Below are 17,458 nucleotides of genomic sequence, written 5' to 3'. Positions count from 1 at the left end.
CACATCAGGATGATCCTTGTACGTAGTACTACACAATCGTCAACATTGAAGGTCCAAAACTTTAACAGAATCCCTGCAAATGGAAATTTTAGTGATTTTGTTTACTGCCTAGGTGAGAAAATTATTTGTCTTTTTATAGATTACTAATAGGCTATTATGTTCCAGCTGTATGCTTTGTACTACTATGATACTAGGCCCAGCAGTTAACTTGATAGAAACATGATTGATTTTTATAGTAACAAATGATTTTCTTTTCAGGGTGCAAAAAGGGATGTTCCTGAGGACTTTTTATGTGCCTCCCCTTCTTAAAACACTTAGTGCACACTCCATATACTCTGTAAAAAAATTGGTGCTTTTATCAAAAAGTGAACGATTATGTCAATTTTAAGGGCTTATGTACTGCACTATATGTATTATACTAAAGTATAACATGAGTATAATACAGTGTTTATATTAAGGCTTATTTGTATTCAATAAGCCACTGGAAATACCATCTTATATCCCACATTTTTCACAGTGACTAATGGTAAACACACTATGATATTTGACCAGTGTAACACTATGTCACAATGTGATGTACTCTCTACTTTACACAGTACAACAGTGATATATCACTTTACAAAGTGGAAGAAGAAAAGGTAGTTAATCCCATATATTCAGCTCACATGTAAACATAGTCTGATATTACAGGATATTACATAATGGATTCAAGGCACATATTATAGTCTCCTAAGTACACTGCACTTGACACACGGTAGTGTGTCGTGCGGCCCAAGAAGCCGGCGTGCCACCCGTGAGTATATTAACAGGAAGAAAGAAAATGCAATTTTCACACCTATGTAGCTCTGTGATCCCTTATCCGATTGGAACCAAATTTGCTAGAGAGGTGCCGGCCAGCAAGGGGAGTCTACACACCAAATTTGAAGAAAATCGCTCCAGCCATTTCCGAGATACGAGCGAACAAACTTTTGTTTTAATTTCTTTGTTTTTTTCTTCTTCTTCATTTCGAACACTTCGCAAAATCCGCCATAAAACACGAATGCATGCTCGGATCGGGCTGAAATTTGGCACACTAAGGCGGATCATTAATTAAGGCCCCTATTCGGTGATTATTAGTTTCTCATCCAGCCTTTCTAATTATTATGATGCGGGCGGGAGGGTATTACCATTATGCCATTATTTTATAATATTAACACACTGATGTACAGACCTTGTCCAAATTGTCTTTCTTTCTTACTACAAACATTTCCTTCACCAGCTGATTTTACTTTTCGTGATCGCCAACTGTTTTTCGACAGTCAGCTGAAAGCCTGCTTTGATGAAGTCGATAGAGCACGATTGCAATTGGCACTGCAGCAATTTGCTAAGGAAAACAACAGTTCTCCTGGTGATATATAGCGCATTGTAGCGTTCATCAACGAAAATTATAACAGTTTGGTATCACGTGTTCTTCTGAGCATGCGCAGAGTAAATAATGGCTTACCATGCAGTAGCTTAAGGCGGTGGATGAGAAACTAATAATCACCAAATAGGGGCCTAAATTAGGGCTCATTAAGGCGGATCTCCGTACCAACTTTGGTAAGAATCCGATGAACATTCACGGAGTTATGACCGATTATTTGCGTAAAATAAGGTCGAAGGTCTGTCACGCCTACAGGGTAAACTCCTTTGAGGAATCAGTTGAAAATTGATATGTAGATGGAGCAACCATCGTAGGAGTGCCTTTTTGTGGTTTGAAAGGAATCGGGATAAAGACCATGGAGATATGACACAAAACCCGACCTGTGTCGAAATTACGCGATCGATTTTTATGAATAAAAAAACTATTAGTTTTCGTGTCTACCAGGCAAACCGCTTAGAGCAACGAGCTGAAAATCAGTATGTAGCTGGAATAATCCTCACAGAAAGTCCTTGCAGTAGTACAGAAGAATCGGATTACAAACCACTGAGTTATGATTCGAAAGACAACTATGTGTAACAAATGCGAGATCGAGATACTCTAATAGAACAGTCACCCTAATAAAGTATTCAGCTGTATTTATAATTTACTCAATTATATTACATTGCAAGTTATTCTGTAGGGAATTCAGCCACAAACAAGTCACGCTGTAGTCAGATCAGCCAGAAGAAGGTACCTAATAGAGAGTTCAGCTACAAAGAAACCATCATGTAGAGAGTTCAGCTAGAAGAAGTCACATTGTAGAGAGTTCAGCTACAAAGAAACCACCATGTAGAGAGTTCAGCTGCAAACAAACACCCTGTAGAGAACTCAGCTACAAACAAATCGCCTGTAGAAAGATTAGCTAGAAGAAGTTACCTTGTAGGGAGTTCAGCTACAAACAAATCACCCTGTAGAGAGTTCAGCTACAAAGAAATCATCATGTAGAGAGTTCAGCTGCAAACAAATCATCCTGTAGAGAGTTCAGCTATGAAAAGATCACCCTGTAGAGAGTTCAGCTAGAAAAAGTCACCTTTTAGAGAGTTCAGCTACAAAGCAACTACCATGTAGAGAGTTCAGCTGCAAAAAAAATCAATCACTCTGTAGAGAGTTCAGCTAGAAGAAGTCACCTTGTAGAGAGTTCAGCTGCAAATAAATCACCCTGTAGAGAATCCAGCTACAAACAAATCACCCTGTAGAAAGATCAGCTAGAAGAAGTTACCTTGTAGAGAGTTCAGCTACAAAGAAACCACCATGTAGAGAGTTCAGCTGCAAACAAATCACCTGTAGAGAGTTCAGCTAGAAACAAGTCACCCTGTAGAGAGATCAGCTAGAAACAAGTCACCCTGTAGGGAGTTCAGCTAGAAGAAGTCACATTGTAGAGAGTTCAGCTACAATGAAACTCCCATGTAGAGAGTTCAGCTGCAAACAAATCACCCTGTAGAGAACTCAGCTACAAACAAATATGCCCTGTAAAAATATCAGCTAGAAGAAGTTACCTTGTAGAGAGTTCAGCTACAAAGAAACCACCATGTAGAGAGTTCAGCTGCAAACAAATCACCTGTAGAGAGTTCAGCTAGAAACAAGTCACCCTGTAGAGAGATCAGCTAGAAACAAGTCACCCTGTAGAGAGTTCAGCTAGAAGAAGTCACGTTGTAGAGAGTTCAGCTACAAAGAAACTACCATGCAGAGAGTTCAGCTGCAAACAAATCACCCTGTAGAAAGTTCAGCTATGAACAGATCACCCTGTAGAGAGATCAGCTAGAAACAAGTCACCCTGTAGAGAGTTCAGCTAGAAGAAGTCACCTTGTAGAGAGTTCAGCTACAAAGAAACCACCATGTAGAGAGTTCAGCTGCAAACAAATCATCCTGTAGAGAAATCAGCTACAAACAAATTGCTGTGTAGAAAGATCAGCTAGAAGAAGTTACCTTGTAGAGAGTTCGACTACAAAGAAACTGTTATGTAGAGAGATCAGCCTCAAACAATTCACCCTGTAGAGAGTTCAGCAAGAAGAAGTCACCTTGTAGAGAGTTCAGCTACAAAGAATCCATCATGTAGAGAGTTCAGCTGCAAACAAATCACCCTGTAGAGAGTTTCAGCTACGAAAAGATCACTCTGTAGAGAGTTCAGCTAGAAGAAATCACCTTGTAGAGAGCTCAGCTACAAAGAAACCACCATGTAGAGAGTTCAGCTGCAAACAAATCATCCTGTAGAGAAATCAGCTACAAACAAATTGTTGTGTAGAAAGATCAGCTAGAAAAAGTTACCTTGTAGAGAGTTCAACTACAAAGAAACTATCATGTAGAGAGATCAGCTACAAACAATTCACCCTGTAGAGAGTTCAGCAAGAAGAAGTCACCTTGTAGAGAGTTCAGCTACAAAGAATCCATCATGTAGAGAGTTCAGCTGCAAACAAATCACCCTGTTAGAGAGAAGTTACCTTGTAGAGAGTTCAGCTACAAACAATTCACCCTGTACAGAGATCAGTTTGAAGAAGTTCTTTGTAGAGAGTTCAGCTACAAACAAATCACCCTGTAGAAAGATCAGCTAGAAGAAGTCACCTTGTAGAGAGTTCAGCTACAAACAAATCACCTGTAGAGAGTTCAGCTACAAACAAATCACTCTGTAGAGAGATCAGCTAGAAGAGGTCACTTGTAGAGAGCTCAGCTACAAACAATTCACCCTGTGCAGAGATCAGCTAAAGAAGTTACCTTGCAGAGAGTTCAGCTACAAAGAATCCATCATGTAGAGAGTTCAGCTGCAAACAAATCACCCTGTAGAGAGTTTCAGCTACGAAAAGATCACTCTGTAGATAGTTCAGCTAGAAGAAGTCACCTTGTAGAGAGCTCAGCTACAAGAAATCACCATGTAGAGAGTTCAGTTGCAACCAAATTACCTTGTGGAGACTTCAGCTGCAAACAAATCGCCCTGTAGAAAGATCAGCTAGAAGAAGTTACTTTTTAGAGAATTCAGCTACAAAGAAACTATCATGTAGAGAGTTCAGCTACAAATAAGTCACTCTGTATAGAGATCAGCTAGAAGAAGTTACCTTGTAAGAGTTCAATTACAAAGAAACCACCATGTAGAGAGTTCAGCTACAAACAATTCAACGTGTACAGAGATGAGTTTGAAGAAGTTCTTTGTAGAGCGTTCAGCTACAAACAAATCACCCTGTAGAAAGATCAGCTAGAAGAAGTCACCTTGTAGAGAGTTCACTTACTAAGAAACCACCATGTAGAGAGTTCAGCTACAAACAAATCACCTGTAGAAAGTTCAGCTACAAACAAATCACTCTCTAGAGAGATCAGCTAGAAGAGGGCACTTGTAGAGAGCTCAGCTACAAACAATTCACCCTGTGCAGAGATCAGCTAAAGAAGTTACCTTGCAGAGAGTTCAGCTGCAAAGAAACCATCATGTAGAGAGTTCAACTATAATCAAATCACCTTGTAGAAAGATCAGCTAGAAGAAGTCACCTTGTAGAGAGTTCAGTTACAAAGAAACCACCATGTAGAGAGTTCAGCTACAAACTAGTGACCCTGTAGAGACATCAGCTAGAAGAAGTTACTTTGTAGAGAGTTCAGCTACAAAGAAACCATCATGTAGAGAGTTCAACTACAAAGAAACTATCATATAGAGAGATCAGCTACAAACAATTCACCCTGTAGAGAGTTCAGCAAGAAGAAGTCACCTTGTAGAGAGTTCAGCTACAAAGAATCCATCATGTAGAGAGTTCAGCTGCAAACAAATCACCCTGTAGAGAGTTTCAGCTACGAAAAGATCACTCTGTAGAGAGTTCAGCTAGAAGAAGTCACCTTGTAGAGAGCTCAGCTACAAGAAATCACCATGTAGACAGTTCAGTTGCAACCAAATTACCTTGTGGAGAATTCAGCTGCAAACAAATCGCCCTGTAGAAAGATCAGCTAGAAGAAGTTACTTTGTAGAGAATTCAGCTACAAAGAAACCATCATGTAGAGAGTTCGGCTACAAACAAGTCACTCTGTATAGAGATCAGCTAGAAGAAGTTACCTTGTAGAGAGTTCAGCTACAAACAATTCACCCTGTACAGAGATCAGTTTGAAGAAGTTCTTTGTAGAGGGTTCAGCTACAAACAAATCACCCTGTAGAAAGATCAGCTAGAAGAATTCACCTTGTAGAGAGTTCAGTTACAAAGAAACCACCATGTAGAGAGTTCAGCTACAAACAAATCACCTGTAGAGAGTTCAGCTACAAACAAATCACTCTGTAGAGAGATCAGCTAGAAGAGGTCACTTGTAGAGAGCTCAGCTACAAACAAATCACTCTCTAGAGAGATCAGCTAGAAGAGGTCACTTGTAGATAGCTCAGCTACAAACAATTCACCCTGTACAGAGATCAACTAAAGAAGTTACCTTGCAGAGAGTTCAGCTGCAAAGAAACCATCATGTAGAGAGTTCAACTATAAACAAATCACCTTGTAGAAAGATCAGCTAGAAGAAGTCACCTTGTAGAGAGTTCAGTTACAAAGAAACCACCATGCAGAGAGTTCAGCTACAAACTAGTGACCCTGTAGAGACATCAGCTATAAGAAGTTACCTTGTAGAGAGTTCAGCTACAAAGAAACCATCATGTAGAGAGTTCAACTACAAACAAGTGACCCTGTAGAGACATCAGCTAGAAGAAGTTACCTTGTAGAGAGTTCAGCTGCAAAGAAATCATGTTGTAGAGAGTTCAGTTGCAAAGAAACCACCATGTAGAGAGTTCAACTATAAACAAATCACCTAGTAGAAAGATCAGCTAGAAGAAGTCACCTTGTAGAGAGTTCAGTTACAAAGAAACCACCATGCAGAGAGTTCAGCTACAAACTAGTGACCCTGTAGAGACATCAGCTAGAAGAAGTTACCTTGTAGAGAGTTCAGCTACAAAGAAACCATCATGTAGAGAGTTCAACTACAAACAAGTGACCCTGTAGAGACATCAGCTAGAAGAAGTTACCTTGTAGAGAGTTCAGCTGCAAAGAAACCATGTTGTAGAGAGTTCAGTTGCAAAGAAACCACCATGTAGAGAGTTCAGCTGCGAAGAAACCATCATGTAGAGAGTTCAGCTACAAACAAATCGCCCTGTAGAAATATCAGCTACAAGAAGTCACTTTGTAGAGTGTTCAGTTATAAAGAAACCACCGTGTAGAGTGTTCTGTAATAAATATATGTATTATATATATAATTTGTACATTTACTGATAAAATATTTAAAGTATTTAACATCTACTTCATCTTTTCTTCTTCCTGTGGTAAAGAAAAGAAAATCCCCAAAGCCGACCATAGGCCGGCTTTGGGGTATACAAACACAAAAAGAAGTGAAATCTAATCAAAAACAGCTAAGCTGTAAAAAAAGATGCGGCCCCAAAAAGCCATGGTGAAAAAAGTGGACCAAATTCACCTGAATTGTCGTTATTAAAAATTTTACCATTAACCTACCATCACAGCCATTTCTTGGCCGCCACCTTGGATTTCACAACTTTTTTCACCATGGCCTTTTTGGGGCCGCACCTTTTTTTACAGCTTAGTTGTTTTTGATTAGATTGCAAATAACATGGTTCCTTTGCTAGATACATTCCAGAGGTCTGTGCAATGATATTACACATAGCAAGGTATACATAACTGTGGCACATCATCGTCACCTAAGATATATTTGTGTACTACTCAGGTGCTTCAAACACACACAAGCATGTACATGCATACACACAAACACACAGGCACAGACACACACACTTACAGAGTAGCAAAGTATAGCTACGTAGGCAAAGTTTTGAAGATGTGAACTGTGATACCAACTCATCCTGTTGATGTTACATAACAAGATGATAAACAAATGAACCACCCCCAGGCTATAACAAATGAATTCCCTTACATACTATTATTATCCCTTGTAGCTAGTAGGATATTACATCATCACTGGTTATTCAGCAAGTATAATATGATACATACACTTGTACATACATGTGGTGGCCATGAATAAAACCAAAATTTAATAGTTCTCATACCTATATATCAACAGTATGACTTCTCTGCAAAAGATATCCTTACTAAGTCAAACAGCCATATCGCAGTTAGCAGTACTGTACTGCTTAGATAGTCAAACAATCATGTACATATCCTCTTTCAAAGGTTTCTGAGGAACTATGATTGATTTGTGTTAAAAATATACACATGCAGGTAGGATCAACTGGTACAGGTATCTGGTGTATACACAGGTAAACACAACTATGCACCAGATATATACACAAGGGTCATGTTCCAATTTCAGTTGATCAAGCACTGGAGGAGTCAACTAAATGAAGTTCCTAATCTGTACACTGAGTCAACTACTAATTTCACTGTTCTCTTTAGGGTTATCCATTTTATACCTGTATAGGTGATCATGCAGGGTGAAGCTGTATGTTTGTTATTACTCAATTTCCAACTGCAAAGTGTCATTAGCAAATTCAATGCACATGGCAATCTATCTACTCTACATTCCATGCTGTAATTGTCTTACAAAACCAAATTGACTACTTTGTACAATGACTACCTCATGTGAATGCCCAGACACACAACTATACATGTAAGAATTGCAACTTCTAATCAAACACATGCATACAACTAAAATTGAACAATAGAAACTTATTCAAACTTCTGACAAATATTGACCTAGGAAATTTGGCAGCTATTTGCTATGTCCGTAACTATCATTTTATGCAATTCTGCAATTCAGGTCATTTTTTTTATTTATTAAGGCTTTACAGCACAAGTGCTGAAGGTCTGTAGGACACCTGGTCTTATACAGTCATGTGCTATTTAACTGTAGGTACTACAATGCATTGTGTAAGAGGCTGTGCATCTATCAGTTATCTAATAATCATTAATGTCTCAATATAATCTTTATTTGTGACATCTGTTCAGGTCCAAGCATCAATGTCAGTGGCTGCTTTTTTACTCCTGAATATTTTAGAATATGCATATTGTGTCATTTGCAATGATGTCACATGGAGAACACTGAAATTACAGGCAAACTAATATCATTCACATAGTAAATGTACACCTTATATACATGCAGCAAATAATATTATGTATATATGTAGCTATAGCTTCATGTTTGATACTTAGGAATATGTATAGAAGGAAGCTAGCTGTTAAGTTCTTCCTAACTGATATAGTAGTAACCATCTAACAACAACCATGAGGTTTCTGTGTTGATCCTAATCATGTTCAGTTCAACAGGTTTAGTTTTGCATGATCTTGATGCTTCAGATCACATATATGCAGCTTAAGAAACATGATCATATTTCATGATTCCCTTACATGCATTCAGCACAGCTAGTATCACTGTAAAACAATTAGTATACTGATGTCTGCCACAATACTCACTATTTAAGTAGTGAATGTCACTACATAAAAATAGTGAGTATTGTGGCAGACATTATATAGAAGTGACTTTCACTAGCTAGTTCATTTTTTTGTTTTTTTTTTACTGTGTTGTTGACTCCCTCCCCCAGACCACATGCATGTGTATTTATTTATTGTATCTATTAAACGCTAGGCATAATCAAATAGTGGTGGTTTCAAACTTCTTTGGTGTATAGCGGTTAATGATACTTGTATCTACATGTTGGTGCCAAATTCAGCATATGTGTTAATTGTCTCTCAGGAACTGATGTATAACCTATAGTGTCCATGAATGGACATGCACTCTCACAATCTATGCCATCCTGGATTCTATTTAGGCCTATTATTATGAGTTTGGTCTACACATTTACTCTTGTCTGTCTTGTGTATACATACCTTATACTATCCCCTATTACAGCTCTGTGTAATGGTGCAAATCATGTATATGCCATGTATAGTATTACATATATGTGTATACAAGTGTGTTTCATAATAATTCATGTAATTACAATTATAGATATACTAACAATAAAGCTATTTACATTTATCTCGCATGTGATGGTTTACTGGATAAATATACTGAATATTGGGATATGGAAATTATCCACGCAGGATCATGTGCCAGTGTTAGGGAACTTTCTGTGTAAGCCTTCTTATATGTAGTAAAACAGTATAGCAAATAGAGATTCTGTGGTTTACTTTTCACTATCACAAGATCTGTTACATGTAACCACACAATAGACGTGTGTCAGCATGACATACAGTGTACTACACCCTTGAGAACACAACACATCATGCATTAGCACAAGAACAGTGAAGTGACATGGTACATGTATCACAACTTACCTTGTACAGTGTAACATTGTTATGGTTACACCATGCACTGACTTGAATTTAAGTTATATTCAACAGCTACATATATAATTATATGCATGCATATATACTATTTAGTGACGCATATATTGTCCTATGGTCCATGTCATGGCATGGCTCTGTTCTAGTGGAATTTATCATCACTATTGTCATGGAGGTGGCCATGCAGGGTGAAGCTGTATGTTTTTACCATAATAGTGCAACACTATCAAACTAGTGTAAGGAAAAATGTCATTAGCAAGGCTTCAGTGCACGTGGTAACCTACCTATCTCTATAATTATGTCAGTATAATCATTCAACACATTACAATGAATTGGTCACTTTTCTACTGTATGCTAGCTGGCTACCTTATGTGAATGCCCAGACACACAATTATAGTCAACCCTGTGTGAATTGAATGTTTATTAATTATGTTTACAAAGTGATACACACAGACTACATGTGTGATACACACAGACTACATGTGATGGAATGTAGCTAAGAGTGGAATGGTCGATGTTTGAATAGTTATTCATTTTCTAAAGTGCTTAATAAAATTTTTAATGGCAAATGCAAATTGAACAATGCAAGCATAATCATTATACTTCCTAAGGACTCTGATAAATGTTGCTCACCAACATTTGAAATATGATACATCTGCTGTGGCTGTACTCTCATTTATATGTATTTCAGGTCATGTGACTGCTGTGCTATTGACAGTATAAGCATTGTGTAAGGGACTAAGTCAACTGTGCATTTAGTGAGGTATCTAATGATCATTAATGTGGTTTCATGTCTAAATTGTCTGCATATGTGACAATACTGTCTAAGTGCAAACTAACCTGGCTGCTCTTTTATCCCTGTAGGCATATTTTTAGAACATGACATTTGTAATGATGTCACACTTTGTTACACAGATATATGATCAAAATGAAACAAACAAAATTGATAGGCAAACTGCTTTCATCAATTTGTTTTCATGTACATATGTGCACACATGTAGTATTCATGTAGACAGTATACATGTAGACATGCATGGTATAGCCCATAAGGAACACAAACTGTTTGCACTCTGCAGCACTTTGGGTTCCTGATATTATGTTAGGAACACATAAAACTTGTGAGTGGGGAAGCTAGTTACAAATGTAGGATTTTAGTAGCAACCACCTAACAACCAGCTATAAAGTTCTGCGTTGATCCTATTTGAAAGTCCCCTATATCATTATGTATGGCTGCTATATTAGTAGACTATTTGTACCCCAGAGACAATGCACATCAAGCACATGAACAAGTGTTCATTCATGTTTTTAAGTGAACATTCTTTTAGGCTATGCACACTGTATACATACTTGCAGTGTTGGGAGTAACGCGTTACTTATGTAACGCGTTACGTAATATTATTACTTTTGTGGTAACAAAGTAATATAACGAAATACGCTATAAAAACATATAATATAACGCAAGTTACTTTACTTACAAATGTAATGCGGTACCTAAATAATATAATTACTATAACGAGTCTAATATCACGTAATATTACTACTACAAGTAACGAAGTTACTAATCTCGTTAGTTATCCTCTGACGCCTAGCCACAACGAAGTAACGAGGCCTACTAAATGAAGCTTATTCACCAGCTTCTTACTTATAACCAAGATTTGCATATTGTCCAACAACGCGGCAATCATGTCACGTGATAAGGTGGTAGTTTCACACGTGACAGCTTAAGGCTGTGGACACAAATATGTAATATTATTACAGTTACTTTATTTTATGGGTAATATGTAACTGTAACTAGTTGCAAGTAATATGTAATATGTAACTAGTTACTTTTACAAAGTAACTTGCCCAACACTGCATACTTGTATGTTTCTTGTGTTGCTATTACCGTTTAGTGTCTATGCGGCAACTGGAACTCTTAATGCCAGATTTAGTGTATGCATTAACAGCTGACACATAATCTAGTGAGTTCCTGTGAATGGGCACCCTTAAAGCTGTGATCATGTTGTGCTGATAGAGATTATATACACCATCATGGATTCTATTTAACTTCCACCAGAGATTTTCCTTGCCAAGCTTGATCTATGCCTTTGCATGTCTTGTGTATATGCCATACCTTATATGTGACTGGATTTGCGAAAAGAGGTCTTCCACACACATCCAATTCTATGAAAGACCATAACTTAGGTTTTAAACAATGTATAAAGCTGACACTTTCATCATCCATTAACCAATGTTGGCACTTACCACTGACCAAATTTTAAGTCAATAGCTTATATTGATCTGAAGTTATGAGTCGCCAAAGTTAGTAAAGTAGATGCGTGTGGAAGACCCCTTTTCACAAATCTGGTCACATATAGTATGCTTAGATGACTATGTATAATATTGCATGTGGCGATGCAAAAATTGTGATGTTTAGCCAGTATAACTATACCATATTAGTAGTAGGTATCATTTTAGAAGATGCGATCTGTAAATGCTACTCCACTGACTAGCTAGGGGTCCATTTTCTCTCATTGAACCTATATACTTAAACAGTGTTGGTATTACAAAACTATTTCAAGTTCAAAAATTTGAGATTTTGTGGCTTATATAGTGACAATCGCTTTTTTTTTTGTTCAGCTACATAACATATAGCCACACAATAGACATGCATCAGCATGATATGTATAGCAGCAACACATGCTGTCAGCACAAAGCAGTGAGGTGAAGTGGCAATGTGTGAATGCAACATGCATAACTTACCTTTGTTGCATATGGTTATAGATATTTACAAATAGCCGTATACATCTAGATAAATGTATGCCCTCTTAATTGATAATTCCAGACATGTGACACTGCTATCACATTATATGATGATATCTGATGTTCATAGGTTGTTCTATAAAGTCCACAATACTAATGAACTTCCAAGCTGTAGCTAGTCATCAATTGTTAGATTTAATACAGGCTCAAAATAAGTAGCTTCTGAGTGATCTTACGTTTTATACAAATTGGTGATTGCATGTATACTTTAACCTAGTACTCACATAACTAGTCTATAGCATACTATACTCATATACTTTATTAAGTTGTAATTCCTTTTGGTTATTAAATCCAACATATCACCGTTCAGTATTAGCTATAGCCATTTCAAGGAGGCAAAGCCAGTGACATATCTAGACTCTCTGGTATAATAGGCCAGCACAAGAGCAATTAAAAAGTAACAGCCTGTTCACAATGGCAGCCCTCCACCAACTATGCATTATATCACTGATAAACTACATAAAAATCCCTACATAGTTTGCTATACTGCTTCTCTGAATAGTGCATGTGACTGCTTTATTAGAGTATCTTGATATTATATACAAATAACTCATTGCATCAAAACTTTTTGGTAGAGCACAGATCCACCCATAGATACTTACTGTTATTATAATTTATTGAATGGGTTGAATGCCCTAGCAAAAACAATTTGCCAGGGCTAGGCTGTGGGCCTTTGAGTGTGCCCATATCCAGATTGTTTCCAGAACTCATCTAACCGCTGCTTGAACAATGCCATGGTGGGTGCAGTCACAACTGAGTTGGGTAGAGCATTCCAGTGGCTAACAATTCTGCTTGAGGAGAAGTGCTGCCAAACAAGTAACCTAGATCTCACTTTAAACAACCTAATAAGCTGCATGCCCTGATGGTGACCTCTGGTGATCATTGTTAGAATTACTATTGAGTACGAAAAATGTATATAGGTGAACCCAAGTCATATAGTATCTGGTCATTATTTTGTAATCTTCAATTAAATCTCTCCTTTGACGTCTACAGAACAGTGAGCACCGATCTAATTTTTTTCAGACGGTTTTCATAAGACAAATTAATGTGAATCAATTATGTGATAGAGCATGAAGACGATTGGTGCAGTTGGTGGCAAGTCGCAAAGCCTGTAAATACATATATCCTTATCAAAGAGGAAGCTGCAAGAATAATAATAATATATATAACAAGCATAGGGATATAAGCAGCAAAAGTAGCTAGCTACAAAGAATACATTCTGAGTATGCTATCCCACTAGGGATCTGTGAGAACGCTGAGAAGGCTTATTTATTATTTATACATATCACTGTGCAAAATCTCTAAGTAGAGTATAAAAGCACAGATGAAAGTTAGCTAATTTGGTTAGTTACTCATGTCTAGCCCAGCTAGTTTTTCTTTAAACTGTTGACAATGGTGTACATGATATGATATCATCACGTAGAGAATTCCAAATTTTTATTGAAGAGGGAAAAAAATGAGCGTAAAGAATTTATTTTTGTCATTGGTTGCTGAAATATCTTTTGGTGACCTCTGGTGTAGTGCACATGGTCAGATGAAACCGGCATGAGATGGATATTGGCAAGTATGTATGTTGATGAGGTTGTGTATAATCAGGTGATTGCTTTTAGTTGATTTCTTCCAGCATGCTTCCAGTTTAGTCTTTGCAACATTTCAGCAATGCACCTACCAATGTCAAGCCCCACCCCCAGGGTCCCCATACACCTTCTAGGGATTTGACATCTGCACTTTGTACCCCTGGGGCTTTTGACAGTGGCAGTTTGCTGAACTAAAAATTATTTCAATGGGTAAATCAAATCCCTATAGAAACCCCTCTCTTGAGGTGGGGACTTAGTGGAGTTTTGGCAAGTTTCTTAGTCCCACTACTGGGGAATTTGACACTAGACTTTGTCAAATCCCCTGTATTCCCCCGGTGGGGCATGACATTGATAGGCAGTGGCGGAGGAAGTGGTTGATATGGGGGGGGGGCTGACCAGAGGTGGATAAATGAGATGAGGCACTACATTGTGGTAAGGTGAGACCAAAAAAAAAAAAAGGTCAGCTGACAATAGCTGCCCACCTCATTAGCTACACATTTATAGCTGGTAAACCACATAAAAATCCTTACATAGCCCACTACTGTGACTACTTTATTAGAGTGACTGCTCTATTAGAGTATCTCGATCTTTATCACGGTTTTCAGCCACACTCCAAGAATGATTGATTGATTGATTAATTGATTGATTATAACTTTACAGTACTGCATACAAGTATAGAATAATAGATGTACAATTAGTAAAATCTTTAGGGTACAGTACTGATGGTCCGCTAGCTCAAGGCTACCGGCCATTAAAAATCTAAAATTTACTTACCGTATTACATTACCAAGAGTTCATATATATTATGAACTCTTGACATTACTTATAAAAATTACATTACTTATACCATAGATACTACACCCACCTTATACTTAAAGGGGGCGGGGTGTGTTGGAACATCTACTACATGGGCATAAAAAATGAAATGTGCAAGGGCTCTCATGTCTAAAGTTTGATAAAAAATGTGACCATAGAAACTTATATATCCTTGTCTTGTTTGTTTTAATAGATAGAGATAAGTCAATAGGAGGTAGGGCATTCCACAATCGAGGGATTCTATTGAAGAAAAAATGTCTACCTGCATTATTATTGTTTCTAACATGAATCATTTTACCACTTGAGGAGGACCTGGTATTTCCATCAGCAAAAGTTAGGATAATTTCAGCGTCAAAAGTTAGTCCTCTTGTTTTTTCAACTTCTGGAGGCATGGGTGCCTCCACCACTGTGGCTTACAAGCGCCTGGCCTTCCTCCTATCTTGTAAGTGGAAATCACCGTACTGTAGGGTGATGAGCTGGCTTCGCTGCCGTCTTGGCTTCTCCTTATTGCACTCTGCCATCATGTGCATAAGGGGTTCTCGCTCCTCCTCTGGTCATCCCTTTAAGGGTCATGTTCCAGCATCAGTTGACCTTGCACTGGGGGAGGGGCGTCTTGGGGCCGTTTAAGCCCCATTTCCTTTTTTATTTTCTATTCTGTGTTCTGTAGGTTCTGTTTCAGTAGCTCTGTAGGTGTAGGAATAGGCTAAACCCATTTTATAGAACATCTTAGCGTAGAGTAGAGTGTGGTGGATGGGAGTGCCAACTTGGGCCGGTTCTTCTTTCTTTAAAAAAATAATTTCAGCGTGATATCATTCTGAGGGGGGCTAAGCCCCCCCCCCCCTTCCTTTCCGCCGCCTATGTTGATAGGTGCATAACACTTGAAAAGGGGGAGTAAAACCTGTGAATATACATGATAGCTACACGTATGCTGAACAGGCACTAAAAGTTCCGGCACAATGAAAACGCACACTTTTTTTATAATTCGTAACTTAAACTGACGGTACCATAGCCTACTTTGGGATGGGCTATTGATGCTAGCGAATTTTCTGGCAACTTCTAGCTAGCTCAGGAAACTTCAATATAAATTGAAGCCTTACAATCCACCTTGTTGGCTGAACGTCCCCGCCTTCACATGACGTAGTCTAATTAAACCAGTATAAAAGAGATCTACCAAATTAACCCCCTTATTAGTGTAAACACAATGTCTTACAGAACTGTTAGTGTTCCAGAGATGGCAGCTGCATCCTCGGACAACATGGGTGTTCGGAAAAGTCCGGCGAAAGGCGTCACGCCCCTTGATGGCTACCGCAAGGAAATAACTTGCTCATATTGTCGGCATTCCGCTAACGATTTAATGAACACCGAACCAGCTATCTGTTGCCCCTACTGTCCATGGAATAGTATCGATGACATTCCTAGTGAAAGGGAGATGGAGAATGACAGCGATAAACTAGTATCTCCACCAACGACAGAAAACCGCGGTGCTTCGCCACATCTTGACGTGTTTTGTCCAAACAAGAACTTGGGGTGCCCATGGAGTGGCAGCCTTGCAAACGTTTATAAACACACCAACTCCGAATGTAAGTGTAAGCGTATTTCGCTGGGTTCACTAGATGATGGCAGTGACAGCAATTCAGTGCATTCCAGTGGGTCGATGGATGAAGATGAAAACGAAGTAGTTGTAGCACCAATGATTATTATGATGAGTGAGTTTGAACAAAAGAAGATGAACAATGAACAGTGGTACTCACCTGTTTTCTGTACACATGAACAAGGATATCAGTTCAGGTTGAGAGTGGATGCTAATGGATGGTGTAGTGGTGATGCTGTAGCAGTAGTGGTCTCCCTAGTGAAGGGTGATCACGATGATGAACTTGAGTGGCCATTTCAAGGAGTAATCACAATACAGATTTTAAACCACATCAAAAATTCAGCACATTCAACGGTAAAGGAATTCGTATTCAAAGATGGTGGATATGAATGTCAACGAGTTATAGATGAGACAGAACCAGAATTTGGTTGTTGGTGTGACAGATTCATCACACACAGCGCACTACAATATAATCCTATCAAGAAAAGCCAGTACCTAAAAAATGACTGTCTATATTTTCTTGTAACGTATGGCACACAACATACAGCACGCCACTTAGATAATAGCTAGCTATCTATGCAACCTTTTAAATGTATGTAAATCAGAAATACTGTGTAACTTTTTAAATCAATACTTATCAAGTGATAATTATACTAGTAAATAGTGTTGCACCGGTTATTGGAAAAACCATATATCAGCTGTATTTTTGTTTTGTGTATCGGTATTGGATCGGTACCATGATAGAAAAAGCAGCAAATACAGCCCTGCATTATAACATAGTCTACTTAAATGTACTGTTAGCTATTATAATATATATACTATAAATATAATCAAAATTTCTAGCAAAATTTTCAGGAAGATACTCTTGTGCAATATCGGATTGGCTATGTTTATTGGCTTGAAAATACTATTCAATATAATTATTATATATTTTTATTAATTACTAAAACAATAACAACAAATGCTACGATTAGAATCT

This window comes from Dysidea avara, chromosome 7 (assembly GCF_963678975.1).
Source record: "Dysidea avara chromosome 7, odDysAvar1.4, whole genome shotgun sequence".
NCBI lineage: Eukaryota > Metazoa > Porifera > Demospongiae > Dictyoceratida > Dysideidae > Dysidea > Dysidea avara.
This window is presented reverse-complemented; position numbering follows the sequence as displayed.